The sequence below is a fragment of the Crinia signifera genome, chromosome 19, assembly GCF_055691185.1.
Source record: "Crinia signifera chromosome 19, ASM5569118v1, whole genome shotgun sequence".
NCBI lineage: Eukaryota > Metazoa > Chordata > Amphibia > Anura > Myobatrachidae > Crinia > Crinia signifera.
Genome location: NC_139226.1, coordinates 55,017,174 through 55,033,889, shown reverse-complemented (window position 1 = coordinate 55,033,889; position 16,716 = coordinate 55,017,174). Strand labels below are relative to the sequence as shown.

The 16,716-nt window shown below is 46.3% G+C and overlaps 1 long non-coding RNA gene across 2 annotated transcripts in view; it reads right to left on the bottom strand.

The window, feature by feature from the left end:
• LOC146042560 (uncharacterized) overlaps positions 1–16,716 on the bottom strand; it is a 35,949-nt gene that overhangs the window by 8,636 nt on the left and 10,597 nt on the right. The window contains exon 3 of one of the 2 annotated variants that reach the window (XR_014463918.1): positions 7,483–7,596. The exons of the other annotated variant lie outside the window; for it this stretch is intronic. This is a non-coding gene — a long non-coding RNA (uncharacterized LOC146042560). Of the gene's footprint in view, positions 1–7,482; positions 7,597–16,716 lie in introns of those variants that run through there. 2 annotated transcript variants of the gene reach the window in all.

Sequence of the window (16,716 nt, the reverse complement as noted above, 5' to 3'; positions counted from 1 at the left end):
CCCACATCATTGTAGACAATTTTCTGTCTGATGTAAGCACTCCTCCTATAGCAGAAGAGGGGTGTGTTCTGGCACTGTTGGCCTATTACTGGATCTGTTTTCAGAATATGCCAGTGTTTAAGTATTGTGGATCTAATGAGGTTGGAGTTAATGGAATAAGTGTTAGAGAAAATCAAGCGGTCTTCCTTTTCCTTTTTCTGCTGGGGTGCTAATAGGTCTACTCTCCTCAATTCAAGGCATCTCTTTTTGGCCTCCATCACTTCCCCCTTATCATAGCCTCTATCCAAAAAACATTGTCCCATGGCTTCCAAGGTCTCCTTGAGTTTTTCTTCATCAGTAGTGATCCTCACAGCTCTTACGAGCTGGGAAAATGGTAGACCTTTCTTTAGGGGAGCTGGGTGAAAGCTGGTTGCCAGTAATAGACTGTTTTTGTCTGTTGTTTTTTTGTAGAGGCTAGTTGAGAACTTCAACACATCTACAGACACCGTAACGTCCAAAAAAAATCAATTTTTTCACTGCTACATGAGTGCGTGAATCTAATGGAACCAGGTATTAAATTCAATTTTTCCACAAATCTAGCAAGTTCGTCTTGGGTTCCAGTCCACACCATGAAAAGGTCCTCAATAAAACATACATACATGGCTATGTTATGTGAAAATTCTACATCCGTCATAATGTTGGCTCTTTCATAATTGAACATAAATAAATTTGCATATGAAGGGGACATGTTTGACCCCATGGCTGTCCCTTTAAGCTGCAAATAAAAAGAATTGTCAAAAAGAAAATAATTTTTGTGAAGAATGATTTCAATCAAAAGTAACAAAAATTCCAACGGAGGACCGACATAGTGTGGACTGGACCCGACGCACATCCTGACTGCTTCTATTCCTTCACTATGCATAATATTGGTGTATAGGCTAGTGACGTCTAGCGTCACTAGCAGACACCCGGTTGGTGGCTGACCAAACTGTTCCAATTTATTGAGGAAGTGTGTGGTATCTCTCAACCAGTACGGTGTGTTCTGTACTACCATTTGTAGGTGGTAGTCCACATATTGGGATATTGGTTGGAACAAAGACCCAATTGAGGATATGATGGGCCTCCCTGGTGGTGAGACCAAAGTTTTGTGGATCTTTGGGAGAATATACAAGAGGGGGACTCTCGGGAACTCCTGTGTAAGGAAACTGATGGTGTCATCCTCCATCCAACCATTATTCATTCCCATTTGAAGAATCTGATCAATCTCCCTCTTGTATTTCTCCGTCGGATCAAACATGAGCCTTTTATAGCATGCAACATCAGACAGTTGTCGCGTCACCTCGTCAATGTAGTCTAACCTGTTAAGGATGACCACAGTCCCGCCTTTATCCGCGGGGCGGACTATGATCTCCATATTCTCTCTCAAGGTGCGGAGAGCTGTCTGTTCATCACGGCTCAAGTTGGGTCTAGAGATGCGGGATTTAGCAATTTTAGGTATCACATCCCGTCTCATTAACCTCATAAAGGTTTCAACGGAGGGGTTACAACCAGGAGGGTCAAACGTGGAACGCCCACGAAAAGGACACATCTTTTGTGATTGTGGTTCAGTGGGATGCTTACTAAAGTAATCTTTCAGCCTAAGACTTCTATGACATTTATAGAGGTCTATTTCACAATCAAAGGTGTTTTGTCTGTGAGTTTGTACAAAGGTGAGGCCTTTATTAAGCACTGATAACTCAGACTCGTTGGGTGTATAGGTAGAAAGGTTATACACCACTAATTCCTTCCCCCTCTCTGTGGTCTGTTTCTTGTGGTGCTTAATGCCGCCTCTCCTTGTTTTCCTTTTGTTTTGGACCTGCTGCGGGAGGGCTCGCCTAAAAAAGTCGAGCCTGTAGCTCCCCTTGTCGATTGGTCCGAATCACTGTATGAGGTATTAGACTCTATATCAGTGAATTGGACCTCAGGTCTTTTTCTCCTGTTAAAGTTACCTCTCCAAGGTTTCCTCTGGGTTTGGCCAGACAACCAGGGATATACCCTCAACTCGCGATAATCCTCTTTAACTTTCCTGTACTTGCTTTTCTTAAAAGCTAAAAGCTCAGTTTTAAATTTATCCACAGATTCTTCTAGCTTGGTCAGCCAATCACAACCGGTGTCAGACTTCAAGCAATCTACACCAGCACTCTCACAACTCCTGATTGCAAAAATCCTTGTTGGATCTGCCCAACGTCGGTTGGTTCCTGATGCGAAACCCCCTAGGGATCAGATTTTCTTTATGGTATTGCGACAGGGTAAGTCCGTGTAACTCAAGTTCAACCAGCCTCTTTCTTAATTTAAATAGATCAGCATACACTTCATCCGGACTATCCTTGTCAAAGTCCAATGCAGCAGTGTCGGCAAACAAGATTTTATTCACATCTTTATCCGTGAATCTTTTAGTGCCAGAAAAGTCCTCCAGATTAAGCTCCATATCACTTGGTCAAAATAAATAGAAAAAAATGTCCCCAATGGACAGTCAGATGTAATAAGTTCAAGAAAAAATAGAAGATGCGTATCCAGTATCCAAATTAATAACCAATTATATAGATCAGCAGGGAACGCACACTCTTCAGTGAGTAAGATGGGTGCAGGGTCAGCAATAATTATATGTAACCACTGGTGACGTCACAGAGTATCAGTCTGAACGACCACAGAGAGGACTAGCACTCCCAGCAAATAATCAATCAAGCACTCTCGTGCGTAGTTTATTCAGCATGATAGAGAAAATCAAAAGCCAATACTCATCGTCATAGGAGTACAGCGGGGCTGAAGACAGCGGTGGGTACAACAATCCACAATTGCCCTGACGGGCCGTTTCGGTGCAAAGGCACCTTCCTCATAGGGCATCAACTGTTAACTAACCCTGAACAAACTTTTATAACAGCAGGTAATGTAGCTCACCTGTTCCTGGGCGGTCCGTCATGTCTCCGTCTGCACGTATCCTCACCAGTATTCCTTCCGTCCATTTTCTGCACGTTGCCGTGGCGTCCTCTGTCGATGACGTCAGACGCCGGAACCAACATGCGTATTCATGTTGCGGAGGACACTGTCTGAGTTCCCGTGTCCCGGAACTGACGTCCACCCTCGGTAGCTATGGTGACGGGAAATTCAAAAAGAGAATAAGTAAATAAAACAAAATAAAACAAAATTAAAGTTAAAGTAAACGGTGACCACAATTATAATGGGAGACTGATTTCTAATCTAATGTCTAACTGCCCCCATAATGTGGTTTTATACCAAACTAGTCAGTTTCACCACCCTTTCCTAGTTTTGGGGTGCCCTATGGCTTGTGACCACATTGTTTAAACAGACATTGGAGGGGCTCTGCACACACTAAATTAACTGATAATAAATAGTGGAGATTTGGTTCATGAATTGCTCAATGCATTTAAGCCTGCAGCCCCCCTCCAATGTCTGTTTAAACAATGTGGTCACAAGCCATAGGGCACCCCAAAACTAGGAAAGGTGAGTGCCGATGTTAAGTGTGTATAATATATATATATATATATGCATATACATATATATCTATATATATATAGATAGATAGATAGATAGATAGATATATGAAAAAGGAAGGAATATAAAAGTGCGCTCAATACTCTTACCATAAAGAAAACATAATGGTACAACAACTGTATTTATTCGGATCATTAATACAGTATATGAATGTTTTTACATGAAGTTCCAATATTTGATCCAGCATATGAGTAAAGTGATTTTAGATATAACCCTACGCGTTTCGTCCCTTAGGACTTCATCAGAGGTGATCTGGATCCGATTAAGTTTATGCAAAAAGATATGATCTCCTCAATAAAAACTGGTTATGATGTATAACGACATCAAGGTATATATGAGGCACCTTGTTATACATAACCGTAGTGCTCCATAGTAACCCGATATCCGGACAAGCTTTAAAATAATGGTTTACAGCTCACAGGTGGGTATCTCTTCCGAGCAATTGTACTTTCAGTATCTCAGAAGTAGTACTTGCCACCAGTCATAGAGTAAGGTTACTGGTTACTGGTCTCTGACTGGTGGCAAGTACTACTTCTGAGATACTAAAAGTATCCCACGTGAATCCCATGTGTGTAATCCGCAGCACCTGGGATTTCCTGATATAAGGGTTTCCAGGGCAGAGTCACCTTGCTCTTGAAGGTGGAAAAGCTACCCAAGTCATAGGATTGGGTGTTTTATCACTGAAGTACAAAATAAACACCAAAAGTCGTCATCTAAGCTCCCGTGTTTGTGATCCTTTTCAATATACAGTATTATATATATATACAGTATATAAGCATTTGTATGCCTACATTCAAAAACTCACTTTCACTTATATGCAAATACAGTAACATAAACAAGCAATGTTTAAAAATATATATATATATATATATATATATATATATATTTTATTAAAAATAAAAATGTCCACACTTGTAATTCTTCAGCTTCAGAAAACTTCTTGACTGGTAAGTGTGGGGTCCAGGGGTGGTAGACAAGCTATACAGAAGTGTAAATTTGAAGAGTATGATGGACCATGCTCATTAGAAAGCTACAAATCTAATGGGCAGAACTGAAAGTTAGGAGGGTTAAGCTGAGAGGACATTGGGCCTTATTCTAGTTCACTCTTTCTGACAAAATCCTTCTTAGATGGACAAAACCATGTGCACTGCAGGTGGGGCAGATGTAACTTGTGCAGAGAGAATTAGATTTGGGTGGGGTTTTACTTTACTTTTCCCTGCACAGAAACAAAATAACTCACCCAAATCTAATTCTCTCAGCATAAGTTACATCTGCCCCCTGCAGTGCACATGGTTTTGTCCATCTAAGAAGGATTTTGTCAGAAAGAGTGAACTAGAATAAGGCCCATTGTAACAGTGGTAAGGCTACATTTGTGTATTATAGCTAAGAAAGGGATACATTGTCAGTCTTAGTAGTCATTGGTTTAGGCAGAGATGGATTAAGGGGGGCACACCCCAAGACCCCCAGGTCAGAGCACACTAACATCCCTCTTCTGTAGCAACAGAAGGAAGAACCAGACATACAAAATGCATTTAAGATACTGTGCACTGCAGGTAGACACAGGAGTGTCAGGTTTCATGAGCAGCCAACTAAGGCAGGGTTGCCGACTTTATAATTTTCCTCTCCGGGAGAAGCCCGGAGAGGAGAGTTCCAGCAGCCGCTCAGGGGATGGGACTTAAGTGTGACATCACTAAGTCCCGCCCCCATGATGGCAAACTGCCGAATTCACGGATCTCCATGGAGGGGGCGGGGCTAAAATGACGCGATTGTGACATTTTAGCTCCGCCCCCTCCTCTGAGACCCGAGGATTGCGGCATTTTAATGCCGCGATCCGGGGCGAAGGGGGGGGGGGGTTCCCCCTGAATCCGGGAGGGTTGCCCACCCTTCCGGGGGGCCGGGAGGGGGTCCCGATTTTCGGGAGACTCCCGGCCATTCCGGGAGAGTTGGCAACCCTGAACTAAGGTTCCCGACCCGAGGAAAACTGGGAGTGTTGTATTTGAGTCAGGGATCCTAACTTTTCACCCCTACACAGCAGGCTAGATAAATGTGTTGTGTCCTGTGTCACCTCCTATCTGAGCATTCAGGGCTAGATTGATACAAAAAGGGCAGTTTTCAATTGTTTTTCACTAGCATTTCAGCTCGCTATCCCTGGGGGTGGTGAGCTGAAATGTGTTACTAAACCTGACCATAATGAGTGCGATATGCGCCAAAAAATTGATCACATGAATATCAGCCTAGGCTCTCCCATCATTTTATACAGAAGATCGGGTGCAATATAACAATATAACAATTGAATACCACCCATTGAGTCTTCCTGAGTCTGGTCCCAGTGTATAAGAAGTGCAGAGGCTGCTGCTATTCTTGCATGTGAAAAAATACATGATTGATTTTATTTTTCTCTTTGTATTTTTAATTTGTTTACCTTTGCTTTGTTCCACTTCAAGAAAACTTTATAAAAGCTGTGTCTTAACTATGCGTTTAAATCTAATACACACCATTGCAGTGGCGAAAGTTCATCCAAGTGACCCGGAGGCAAGATACATATAGGTGCCTCCCCTTTTATATATCTCTTTCTATCTATCTATCTCTAAGAGAGAGGGAAAAAAACGGTACTTGTTTCCTAGCACGGCGCCCATCGCATCAATTACCATTATACTAAATAAGGTATACGATGGTAAGCGATGCGACACGATATTGTACAATAAAATATTGCATCGTATGCCATTTAATGGCATACGGTGTGATCGTATATGATTATTTATTGTACAAGCACCCTGATGGGTCCTTACAATGTTAAATGGCCCCCCATAGTCATCGCCACCTCCAGGATCAACGCCAACCCGAAGCGTGGCGAGCGCAGCGAGCCCGCTAGGGGTGGTGGTACGCGTCCTCCGACCTTTTCATACCCCCACTATCCACGTAGGTGTGGAGCTGAATTTAGATAGTGTGGCGAGCATAGCGAGCCACCGAGCCCGAAGCGTGGCGAGCGCAGCGGAATACATGTGAAGTAATACGTGTGCGCTCGCCATGCTATCTAAAGTCAACTCCACGCCGACGTGGATAGTGGGGGTATGAAAAGGTCGGAAGACGCGTACCGCCGCCCCTCGCGGGCTCGCTGCGCTTGCCACGCTTCAGGTTTGCGTTTGCGTTGATAGTGGGGGTGGCGTGGGGGTGCATTTAACATTGTAAGCACCCAACAGGGTGCTTGTACAATTAAAAAATGCATCGCATCGCATGCATCGTATGCGGCTATATGGCATGCGATGCGCTGGTGTACGATGGACATCGGGGGCGCCGTGCTAGGAAACAAGTACCAAAAAAACACATATTTTTCAGAACTTAGCCACAGATGTGATATTGACGGCTTTCAATGAACTGATTTAAACACACAGAGGAGGAGAGGTGCCCCCTTGGGAGCAGGAGCCTGGCATCAGATGATTCCATTGCTTCCCAGAGTTCTGCCTCTTCACCATTGGTTTACATTGAATATATCCAATCTCATAAATATACCACCACCCCAGAGCACATTGCTGCACTTGCACTGTGCATTCCAATAGTTGGGTCGGGTAGGATGACAAATGGAGGAAAGATGTGGGAGGCCAAAAGAGTGCTGATGAGCCCCTCTGCCTTATATCTTAAATGCGTGCCCCCCAGGCTTAATCTAGCCCTGGGTTCAAGCCACAGGAAGTGATGTAATATAATAAGGCAGGTAGCAGTAGAGACAGGAAATAGCGCTGTGTTTCAGTTGAAAAGTTATATCTAAATAAATCTACTTAAAAAAAAAAATCTCCAGAAAACGCACTGCTGTGTAAATGCTGAGATAAAGGGTAGAGACATCAATAACGATGCACACAATTCAATTGCTTTGGCACAGGGGTATTACACTATCTGACACTCACTACAAAACTGGCAACAAAGGCAGAGTGACGTATCATAGAGACCTAAGTGTACCTGAAAGCTAATAGTCCAGCTACATTTTCGAGAACTTTTTGTTTTGCCTCCGAAGTGATGCATATTTCCATTCCCATTGGAGCTCTCATAAAAAAAGATCTTTGACTTTGTGCTCTGTTTAGGATTTGTTAGAAAACATGAAAGAACTTTATTCACCATGAGAACAAAATTAGAATGTGTGGAGATCCTTGACAACTGTTAACCCTTGTATCGGCCATAGACATAAATTCCGTACAGCAGGACCTACGGGATACGGTCATTAGATCTACAGCAACTAGGTCGACACAACAAGGTCGACATGGGTCACGGTCGACATGTGTCTAGGTCGACAGGTCATTAGGTCGACAAAAGCATTAGGTCGACATGGGCAAGGTTGACAGTCAAAAGGTCGGCATGGTGTTTTTCACTGTTTTTTGAGCTGACATGTGCCGACAGGCGGTATTTCATACCCTTCCATCCACTAGGCCGCGGTGGGACAGTAAAATAGTGTTGAAGCATTGCGAGCGAGGGGATGTGCTGCACTTCAAACTGTGTCCATGTCGACGGTGTCGACCTAATGTCCTGTCGACCTAGACCCATGTCGACCTATAAACATATCGACCTTGACCCATGTCGACCTTGTTGTCTGTCGACCTAGTGGTGTCAACCCAATGCTTGTCGACTTAGTTGTTGTAGCCCTAACAACCCACACAGACCTACATGGCACATGCTCCAACGGTGTCCTAAGCTGCAGGTTTTGGAGCAGGTCCCACCGCCCGTCCCCACCACCGCAAGCGCTGCCCACATCACCTCGGTAACATGCAAGGGGATGTGTCTGAGAACCCATCCCCTCACATGCAGCTGAATGGAAGTGAAATCATTCGATGCACGCTGACCATCGAACAATTTCTCTCGCCTTCAGAAATAAAAGTCAGTAAAAACTGACTTTTATTTCAGCCAAAGATGGACGAAAAAGGCCCCCTGTGGAGTGTGAAACTCGCCAAAGCTGTTCTATCTCAGGGTCTTCACATGCTCAAATATGCACATGCACAAAGCCCCCACCATCAGAACGTGGCCAAATTCCTCCCATTCCGATCAAAGGTGAATCACCCCCATAGTACAAACTAGAGTATTTATAATACGTTGCTAAGTTGCTAAGAGGAACTGTTATTTGTTTCCCTCAGTAACTGTATCATTGCCATGAATTAATAATAAATCTACTCTATGTACAGTAAGTACGACAATAAATCCCTCTGTATGTAAAATCCTACACAATATAAGGCGACCGATGCTTCTTACCTCTATGGGGGGAATTCAAGCGTTTTGCATGCCATGGCCACTAGATGGAGCAATTCAAATGTTGCTCCGTTCAGCCGCACACAGCTGCCAGCACTAACAATACCATACCTCCCAACTTTTGTCGTTGTCGATGCGGGACGCAGCTCCTTCGCGCCGGAGGCGCTTTGGAAATTTAGGGGGCGTGGCCTAATTTCAGGGGCGTGGCCTATACTTGCGGCTCACTTCACGCCCCCATTTTGCCGCTATGGGGGGCATGACCCAGAGGCTCTGTGAGCCTCTAGCCATGCCCCCAGCCCCCTGGCTGCGGGAATAGATGCTGTGCGCATGCTGTTTAGCAGCCGACAGGGGGGACTCCCAACAGCCCCCCCTCACCGAGGGGCACAGCCGACCGCGGGAGGGACAGCGGGACAGGCCCTGATAATCGGGACTGTCCCGCTGAAATCGGGACTGTTGGGAGGTATGCAATACTGTTCTGTCAGGCTGGTAACCAATATATAATATGCTTAAGTGGAGTATAAAACTAACAGACATCTGCAAACCAGTGCCAAAAAAGACTGAACTGGTGCATGTGCGGCCCAGACCGTGATCAGCGAAAGGGTTAAAATGTCAGCAGTTCATCCTAATATTCAGTGCAATTGAATCATCATTCCATATTTGTAGGTTTCCAACATAAAAGTATTTTTCTCAACAACTGTATTGAGGAAAGAAAGAAAAACATCAAAAGAACCTTTTATAATAATGTTTCCTTTCCTTTCCCTAAACTACAGTGACAGGTGTTATCTTTCATTTTATACTACTGCAATGCTGTGATAGTAAATGAGAAAAAAAGCTGCAAGCAACGGAGATGGGATAACGAATGAAAAGCATGAATTGCAAGCATAATATATGCATACATTTTAATAAAGTAAGAAAATGAAATGAAGTGATAGTGGATACAGTATATACCAATGATTGTTAATCAGCTTCATAGCCAAGCTTCGCTGTACAATATTCCTAGTCAACATCCAGTACTTGTGTACTAGAACGGCGCCCCGATAATTAGTCGCCCGATTTTTTAATCGCATCGCATGCCATACACCCGATGGCATGCGATGCAATGCGATTTTAACACATATACTATATTAAATTGTATAAGCACCCTAATGGGTGCTTACAATGCTTAAATGCACCCCCATGCCACCCCCCCAGTATAAACATGAACCCGAAGCATGGCGAGCGGCGGCGGTACGCGTCCTACGACCTTTTCATACCCCCACTATCCACGTCGGCGTGGAGTTGATTTTACAAAGTGTGGCGAGCGCAGCGAGCCACCGAGCCCGAAGCGTGGTGAGCGGACACGGATACCTGTGAAGCCCGCGTGGGGGCGCGGATACCTGTGAAGGTATCCGCGTGCGCTCGCCACGCTTCGGGCTCGGTGGCTCGCTGTGCTCGCCACACTTTATAAAATCAACTCCACGCCGACGTGGATAGTGGGGGTATGAAAAGGTCGTAGGACGCGTACCGCCGCCCCTCGCGGGCTCGCTTCGCTCGCCACGCTTCTGGTTCACGTTTATACTGGGGGAGTGGCGTGGGGGTGCATTTAAGCATTGTACGCACCCATTAGGGTGCTTATACAATTTATAATCGCATCCCATCGAATTTTAAAATTGTATGCCATTGTACAACATCGGCCGATATCGCGGCGCATCGCATGCGATATGGTCTGCGATGCGATGGGCGCCGTGATAGTACACAAGTACCCAACATCCATCCTCCTGCCTTGGGTATTGCAGTCTAAACAGAGATTGGGGGTTATTGTGTTACTGTGGTGTTCATACTAGCTCCCTGCAAATTCCTTGCAGTTCCTCTTTCCTGCCTGGAGTGTCGCTGTCTGCAGTGGTACTTCCAGCACAGTCTGGTTGGTATCTCAATGCTGAGATACCATAGTAACATCTAGTAATCCCAGCTGTATAGGCACAGTCCATGGTTTATTTGTATCTTTGGAGCTGTTGGAAACCACATTCTTCTCAGCCAATAAGGAGGAATCATAATAATTTCTGCTCACCCTTCTATGATTCTCATTAATGTCTGGGTGATCATTAAAAAAAAGGGATTTTTGTAAGAACTTACCATTCGAATCCCTTTCTCTGATATGGACCTGGTGACACAGCTCAACACTGGGATGTAGGAGGGTCCGAAGGAGCCAGGCACCTATCCTAAAGCTTTAGAGGGTAGGCTCCTCCCCTACTGCATCCCGGACTCTTCAGTTCAATCTTTCAAAGCCACTGGAATACATTAACTCAGTACAAACGCCTGCACATATTATATGCACATTTTTCAAAAATAACTTTTAACCATATAACATGAAACATCATGAACCTGGCATACTTACTGAGCGTAAGGGAGGGATCGCTGTGTCACCAGGACCATATCAGAGAAAGGGATTCGAACGGTAAGTTCTTACAAAAATCCCCTTTTCTCTTTCAATGGTCCTGGTGACACAGCTCAACACTGGGACGTTCCAGAGCCGGTCCTTTGGGTGGGTACGCTCAGGTCTGCAGCTCTCATTACTGCTCGCCCGAATGATGCGTCCTCCGACGCGAATTCATGAAACCTATAGAATTTGGCAAAGGTATGAACAGATGACCAAGTGGCAGCCCTGCAAACCTGCTCAGCTGTTGCCCCATGTCGAACCGCCCAAGAGGTGGCAACCGACCTGGTGGTATGCGCATTAATCCTGGCCGGTACAGGCCTACCAACTTTAGTATATGCAAACGCTATAACAGAACGCAACCACCTAGCAATGGTCTGCTTAGAAGCAGGCCAACCAATTTTGTGTATGTCATACAAGACTAGTAAAGTATCAGTCTTTCTGACACTCTTAACTCTGTCCACATAAATGCGCAAGGCGCGCACAACATCCAAATTTCTCCATTTGTCCCTTTTCCTAGAACCCTCTGGGGGTTGAACACAGGCAGAACTATCTCCTGATTTAGATGGAAAGCAGAGACTACTTTCGGTAAAAATTGGGGTACCGTCCGAAGGACAGCCCTATCATCGTGAAATATAAGGAAGGGAGACTTGCATGATAATGCACCCAACTCCGATACTCTCTTTGCTGACGCCACTGCCAACAAAAATACCAGCTTCCACGTAAGGAATTTAAGGTCAGCCGACCTTAATGGTTCAAAAGGCGCCTTTTGAAGGCACTCCAACACCAGCGATAAATCCCATGGTGCCACTGGTTGTTTGTAGGGAGGTTTCAACCGAGACACCCCCTGCAGGAAGGTCTGTACTTCCGGTAATAATGCAATCCTTCTTTGGAAGTAAATAGACAAGGCCGAGATCTGTACTTTTAATGATTGAAGGCTTAACCCGGAGGAAAAGCCATCCTGCAAAAATTCCAACATTTTTGCCAATCTAAAGCGTGATGTGTGTGACTTCTGTCTTTCACACCATCGAATATAGGTCTTCCAGACCCTATAATAATTCGCTGAAGACACTGACTTTCTGGCTTTTATCATTGTGTTAACCACCGCCTCTGAAAATCCTTTATTCCTCAAAATGGCGGTTTCAACAGCCAGGCCGTCAAAATTAATCGAGCTGAATCCAGATGGTTGAACGGTCCTTGTTTTAGCAGGTCTGACCTCAGAGGTAGACGCCACGAGTCCACAGACAATCTCTGAAGCCAATCTGGCCAATCTGGGGCCACTAAGATCACTGGGCTTGCCTGGGCCTGTATCTTTTTCAACACCCTTGCCAGCATTGGAAATGGTGGAAAGACATAAAGGAGATTCCCCTCCCAGGGGATAGTCATAGCATCCACTGCTTCTGCCAGTGGGTCCCTTGTTCTGGCATAAAACCTGGGTACCTGATGATTGAACCTGGATGCCATCAGGTCCACATCCGGGGTTCCCCACCTCTGTGTAATCTGGTGAAACACCTGTGAGTTCAGGCTCCATTCCCCTTCCATCAGCTCCTCCCTGCTCAGGAAGTCGGCCCTCTATATTCTCCACTCCTGGTATGAATATAGCTGATAAAGCTGGAACATTCTGTTCCGCCCACAAGAGGATTCTGGACACCTCCCACATAGCCAGTTTGCTGCGTGTGCCTCCCTGGTGATTCAGATACGCCACAGCTGTGGCGTTGTCTGTCTGAATCCTTAAAGGGAGCCTCTGTAACCTGTCTCCCGCCAGAGAAATCACTTTCCACACAGCTCTCAGTTCCAAGATGTTGATCGGTAAAGCAGACTCCTCTGGAGTCCACAAGCCCTGCAGACGTAAGTCCAAGACTACTGCCCCCCAGCCCCTGAGACTGGCGTCTGTAGTGACTACCAGCCAGCTCCAGGACTGCAGGGACCGACCCCACTGAAGGGAATCCACCTCTGTCCACCATTTCAGGGAGGATCGAGTTTCCGAAGACAACACTATCTGTTCTGACTTCATGGTCTGCGTGTTTCCTGACCAAACCGTCAAAATGTTCCACTGGAACACCCGAGAGTGGAACCTGGCAAACTGCAACGTCTCGAAAGACGCCACCATCTTCCCCAGCAACTTGAGGCACCTCCATACTGATGTGCTCCGAGAACCGAGAATCTCCTGGACCAAGGCAGCCAGATCCCTGGCCTTTGCCTCTGGTAAAAATACCCGATGTAAGTGGGTATCCAGAACCACTCCCAGGAATTGGAGTCTCTGTGACGGCACCAACTGAGACTTTTGCAAGTTTAAAAGCCAGCCGTGAGCCTGCAAAAAACTGATGGCTTCTGCCAAATGACTCTGCAACCTGTCTGCTGACTCCGCATTGAACAGCAGGTCGTCCAAATATGGTATCACCGTGATTCCCCTCAGCCGAAGCACAGCCGCCATTACAGACATTATTTTGGTGGATACCCTTGGTGCTGTGGCCAGTCCAAAGGGCAATGCCTGGAATTGCAAGTGCAGGTCTCCTATCGCAAACCTCAACAGGGCCTGATGTTCTGGGTGTATAGGGACATGAAGGTACGCGTCCTGGACATCCATGGATGCCAAAAATTCTCCCTGGTCCAGGCTTAGTAGCACTGACCGTAGAGACTCCGTTTTGAAATGGTCTACCCACAAATGGACATTCAGAGACTTTAAATTCAGAATTGGTCTGAAAGACCCGTCTGGTTTGGGCACCAGAAACAGAGTGGAATAAAAGCCTCTTCCACTCCGCTCTGGGAACTGGGATAACCACCCCCTTCTCTAACAGAGAGTGAGCCGCTCCCAAGAGGGCTGTACGGAGCCGAGCCTCCTTTGGTAGTGGTGTGGGAATAAATCTTCTTGGAGGAAGACCTTTGAAGGGAATTCTGTAACCCTGGGCTATAATGTCTAATACCCAGGAATCCTGGTCTAGCAATGCCCATGCGTCCCTGAACTGTGACAGATGCCCCCCTACCCTGACCACAGCCAGGCAGATCGCCTGGCAGTCATGCGGAGGGTTTGTCCTCTCCTTTGGTGTTAGGTTTCTTATGAAAGGAACCAAATTTTGACTTTGGGGCTTTTCCCCTGTAGGACTGAAACTTTCCCCTAAATGACTGTCCTCGAAAGGACGCACCTCCTCTAGGGGAGGGCCGAAAGGACGGCCTAAAAGCAGAAAATCCTGATGTCTGCTTGGCTGCGGGGGCAGGCAGGAAGGTACTCTTGCCACCTGTGGCCTGCTTAATAATCTCTTTCAGCTCAGAGCCAAATAACAGCTTTCCTTTAAAAGCTAATTCTTCTAAGGCCTTCTTAGACTCATTATCTGCCTCCCAAGCCTTAAGCCAGAGCACTCTCCTGTGGAAACTCTAGTAGCCATCTTGAGAGCTTCCTCCTCAGCTTCTAGCACATACTCTGTGGCTGCTTTAAGCTTCTCCGCCAGCAGCAACACACAAGGGTCAGCATGTAAAATCGTGCACAAATCATTTGCCCACTCAATCATGGCCTTAGAGACCCAGGCTGAAGCAATCAGGGGACGTAGGGTGTATCCCACCCCTTCAAATATAGCTTTGAGGTTACCCTCCAGCTTTTTGTCCACAGGATCCTTAAAAGCTGCCCCCCCCATTGCACTGGTAATACAGTAGCTTTTGACAGACGTGCCACAGAAGCATCAACCACTGGAACTTTTTCCAAAGCTCCGCATGAGACTCAGGCATGGGGTACAGACTTAAGAATCTCTTAGGCATCTGCAGCCTTTTATCGGGCGCTTTCCAAGCCCCTTCCAATAAGTCCTGTAAACCTTCATCTGAAGGGAAAGTAACAGCTTCCTTACGCTGCCGTTTAAATACACCTTTAGCAGGAGTCTTATCCTCCACAGACAATTTTAAAGCTTGTTTAACAGCAGTAATCAAATCCTCCACCCCTGCGGCTGAGGAATCTTCAGAATCATCACCCAGGGAATGTCTGCATATGCTCCCTCCTCTTCATCCACCAATAAAGGCACTGAGTAAGACCTTTTAGGGGTCCCCGCAGCATCAACATCAATTCTGTCTAGCAAGTCACTAAACCTGTTGATCCCCTTTGCAGTATCCTGCATCACCTGTAGTAAAGCAGGATCTGCCAGGGTAAGAGGCAAGGAGCCAGAGGACTGCTGAGATGATGGCATAGGTCTCTGAGAATCTACCAAGACATCACTCTGTCCAGCAATTGCACTAAAGTGTTAACAGACCTGCCCAGGGCACTAGCCCACGCGGGTTCAATTTGCTCTACCCTCTGGGGTTCACTCCCCATGGGTCTCACAGCAGCGCAAGCAATACACAAACCCCCCTTGGCCATCTGCTCAGGTACAATTTTTTGTGTACATACATTACAAGCGCTCAATGCATTAAGGGCTCCCTCCCCCAAAACCACAGCTTGTTGCTCAGACATGATGTAAAGTAACCACACAGTGCAATCAATGTACAACAGCGTTTATACAGAGTCAATGCACCCAGCCACTTATCTGTCTGTCGGTTTCAAATGCGGGGAAACGATGCCCAGGAAATCCAAACACTCTGTCAGCCAGCTCAGCTCCGCTGCAAGCGTTCCGAATGGCGCCAAAACAGAGTGAGGGAAGAGACCAAGTCCCTGCTGCTGCGGGGTCTGTGACTTTTGGCGCCAACCACCCCCAGACAGCCGCTCCCTTAGTAGGATCTCCTAGTTCCAGTATCTCCCCCTCGGCTGGGGACCACTTGGAACATGCCTGTAACACACTGCTGTCCTCTCATAATAGGAGCTCAGTGTGTAAGCTCCACAGAAAATGGCCACCGCCATCACAGAGCGCCTGTCCCCCATGATCCCCACCTAGCGTGAAGCCGGTTTCAGAGCGCTCCAGAGCCCAGGCAGCTTCTTAAAAGAAGCTGTAAGCGCTGCACAGGGAGGCCAGACAGCGTCTCCCCTGTGCAAAGCGAGCTGACAGGACGCGCTTCTGTCAGCTCCTGCTGCGCTAGCAGTGTGAGGATTCACTAATGAGAATCCTCACACTGTGCCTACCTAGCTAGAGTGAAAAGTTAATAAAATAATAAAAATTCCCTAACTACTCTAATTCTTCAGCTGCTCCCGCAGCCCTTTAGAGTAGCACCCACTCCAGTGGGCACCTAACACGAACTGAAGAGTCCGGGATGCAGTAGGGGAGGGGCCTACCCTCTAAAGCTTTAGGATAGGTGCCTGGCTCCTTCGGACCCTCCTACATCCCAGTGTTGAGCTGTGTCACCAGGACCATTGAAAGAGAAATGGTAGAAACACATATCCTATCTTTAGGGTGACCAACTCAACCCTTTAATCCGGGACACATATTAATTACACAGGTTCTGTGGCTGGCTTTCACCTGGTTTTAAACTGCCACACCTCAAGACTCCATTTCACCTGGTTTTAAACTGCCACAGAATCTGTGTAATTAATATGTGTCCCGGATTAAAGGGATGAGTTGGTCACCCTACCCATCTTGAAGACTCATTTCTGAGAAAAAGCATCTCATCTGTGGCAGATGATAACTGGAAAGAAC